We start from the raw sequence: 3,710 nt of genomic DNA, 5'->3' as shown, positions 1-3,710 counted from the left end.
AACTGCATAAACGGATCAGGAGTTTGAAGGGGAGATTTGGGTTAGAGACCTGAACTTGGCAATCATTCACATAAAGGTGGCAAAATACACCACAAGGCAAAGAGAGCAAGAAAAGAACAGAACAAAACTATGGAAGACACCAAAATTAAGAGGATAGGAGAGACATAAAAACCAGAAGGGGAGGCTAAGAAGAATCAGAGAGATAAGAGAAGAACTAGAAGACAATATTGTCATGGGAGCCAAAGAAAGAGTCACAAAGAGGGTAGGAGTGGCCAGCAAGGGTAAATTAAATGCACCTGACAGATCAAGAAAGACCTGAGAAACATGAAGATTCCAAAGGATCTGGCGATTAGGTCAATGGTTGCCTTTGTCAGAGCAATTTCAGGAAAATGGTAGAACTAATGTTTCATTGCAGTGGATTCTAAAACAAACATTGAGATGGGAAAGGGAGAAAACAGGTACAATTTATTTTTTGAGAAGCTTAGCAGTGAATGAAAGAAAGAAATGAAGTAGCTAGACAAATGCTTATCTAATCTGGATCCCAGAAAAAGGCATCCTGAAGGCAACTCCTTCTAGTTCATTCCCACAAGCTGTCTGCCTCTCTTGAGTCATGGGGCTGCTAGGACCTTCAGGCAACTGGGTGTAGATGAGGCCGTAGCTACACAGGGTCACAGTAGAATGACCTGATGTGAGGTTTCCTTCCCTGTATACTGAACTCAGAGGTGAGAACCAAAGGCAGTGAATATTGGAGAGAGCTTGGCATTTGACACAGTATGGCTCCTACTAATGATCCACCCTGACTCCACGTCTGAGTACGCTGGTCTTCCTGTCCCACAAAAGCCCGGAGAGAGCCAATGGTAGGCCTATGTCTTCCCTGACTTCTAAGCTATCAGGGTACAGGAATGGCAGAGAGCAGAAGGCCTCCTCCAGCATCTCTACTCTACAGGCCTCTACAGCATCAACTACCAGGTCAAAGACCCCTTTGTCTTGCATTTCTGCAGGATTCTTGCCTTTTAAGACACACCAGGTCAGGTGCAGCAGTGCACGCTGGTAATCCCAACACTTTGGGAGGCCAAGTTGGGAGGATCACTTGAGCTCAGGAGTTTGAGACCAGCCTGAGCATCATGGCAAAACCCTGTATCTATAAATACAAAAAAAAATTAGCTGGCCATGGTGGCCCATGCCTGTAGTCCCAGTTACTTGGGAGGGCGAGGTGGGCAGATCACTTGAGCCCAGGAGGTCAAGGCTGCAGTGAGCCGAGATCACGCCACTGCACTCTAGCCTAGGCAACAGAATAAGACCCTATCTCAGGAAAACAAACAAACAAAAACACCAGCAACAAAGTCTGAGCTCTAAATGAGCCCAAGAGAAAAATAATACCTTACCTAAGGTTTCCCAGCAGCCAGAAAGTAGTGGAACAGGTAGAATGATTAGAATGCAAGCCCAGATAGGTGCGGTGGCTCATGTCTGTAATCCCAGAACTCTGGGAGACCAAGGCGGGCAGATTGCTTGATCCCAGGAGTTCAAGACTATCCTGGGCAACATGGCAAAACCCCATCTCTACAAAAAATACAAAAATTAACCGGGTGTGGTGGCATGCACCTATAGTCCCAGCTTCTTAGGAGGCTGAAGTGGAAGGATTACCTGACCCTAGGGGGAGGTTGATGCTGCAGTGAGCTGTGAGTCTGCCACTCTACTCCAGCCTGAGTGACAGAGTGAGACCCTGTCTCAGAAAAAAAAAAGAAAAAAGAAGGCGAGCCCAGTGAAACAGAGTTGCTCCTGGAGGAAGCAGATGAACACCTGAATAAATAATAATAAGAGCACTTAAGACATCATAATGCAGCACCTCCCTCTCTGAGAGATGAAAGGAGATGAGAGAGAATACAGACACTGATTGGGTCGTATATGTGAGGTGAACCATTAAAGGAACAGGTTCTCCAATGCCCTCAATTATGTTTACAGGCTGATACATTAGCTGAGAGGGGATAATGATGGGATAGGACGCATGAGGCGCTGCTAGATGAAATAACACTATTATGCAGATCAACCTCTACAAATGTATTACCTCCAACCTCCACTGGGTCTTCACAAGTGTGTTATTTCTCACCAGCCATACGCAGCAGCAAGGGTACAGATATAGAGGAGATGGATGTATGGAGTGGAATTTGCAGTGAGAAAATGTTTGGGATTTGTAGAGAAAGGGTTGAGGGTGCTTATCTCATGCTTCTAGGCCAGTATTTTTCAAATATTATATCACAACTCATCATTGGGTCATCAAATCAATTTAGTGGGTCATGTCCAGTACTTTTGTAAAAATGAAGCTAAATAAAATGGAACAGAAAATAACTGTGAATCACATTTAGCTACTTTTGTCTCAGTTAAATACAAGTGTGTGTGTGTATATATATATATATAGTTGTAATGTAAAAGGTAATTTTTATTATGGCATATGTTCAAAAAGTTTGAAAGCCACTGGTCTAGGCTATATACAAAAGGAAGTTGTGTTGTCAGAGTTTCTGGCAAATATTCTGGTTTCCCTCTTGTCAGGTACATGGTAGAATTGTGCTTTGTTTTTCTTGAAGTAAGGCATGGCCAGGTAACCTGCTTTGACCAGTGAAAAGTGAGCAGAAGAGCTATGGGTCTTGCTTCAAGAGTTAGTGCACTGTTAGCCACATCTCTTGTGCTTTGTCACTGCATTAGGCAATGTTCCAGATATCACTCCTCTGTCAGCTTTAGTCCAAAAACAGAGAGACATGGAACACAGCCTTCAGCCAATCCACAATAGATATGTAATATAGGTAACAGATGTTTATTTTACCATAAACCATATGATTTGCGGTTTATTTATTACTGCAACATAACTTAACCTATCCTGCCTGATAGAGAAGTCAAGTCTAGAAGGACATGATTCAAGAGAAAAATGGAAGGATCAAAGAACATTTTACACAAAGATATTCAATATGCCCTGATAGTCTATTAAACAATAGATGGCAGGTAATTGAGTGCTGACTATGTAATACAATGAAAAGTAGACAGAAGGGAAATAGAATTGTTGATAGAAGCCTTGAATTGGGATTCAAGCTGCTCCTTTGAAAGATAAATTGAGGCCGGGCGCGGCAGCTCAAGCCTGTAATCCCAGCACTTTGGGAGGCCGAGACGGGTGGATCACGAGGTCAGGAGATCGAGACCATCCTGGCTAACACGGTGAAACCCCGTCTCTACTAAAAAATACAAAAAACTAGCCGGGCGAGGTGGCGGGCGCCTGTAGTCCCCGCTACTCGGGAGGCTGAGGCAGGAGAAAACCCGGGAGGCGGAGCTTGCAGTGAGCTGAGATCCGGCCACTGCAAACCACCCTGGGCGACAGAGCGAGACTCCGTCTCAAAAAAAAAAAAAAAAAAAAAGAAAGAAAGATAAATTGAAAGATGTGCAGAAGAAAGAAGCCTCATTCAGTGAACGGAGAACAGAAAGAGCCAAGGATAGTAAGAATGGCATTCAGAGTGGAAGCTGAAGGTGAAGGTGGGCACAGAAATGAGACCCAGTCTCTCCAGAACAGATTGTTCGTGTTAGAATAGAAGGAAATAAAACTTAAAAAGGAGGGTAAGATCCAGTTTTATTTTTTAATTTTTTAAACCAGAACATTTATTGAGTGACTAATCATTAAAATTCCTTTTTTTTTTTTTTTTTTTTTTTTTTTTTTTTTTTTTTTTTTT

Source organism: Piliocolobus tephrosceles, chromosome 6 (genome assembly GCF_002776525.5).
Source record: "Piliocolobus tephrosceles isolate RC106 chromosome 6, ASM277652v3, whole genome shotgun sequence".
NCBI lineage: Eukaryota > Metazoa > Chordata > Mammalia > Primates > Cercopithecidae > Piliocolobus > Piliocolobus tephrosceles.
The sequence above is the reverse complement of the archived record's forward strand: the minus strand, read 5'-3'. Positions refer to the sequence as shown.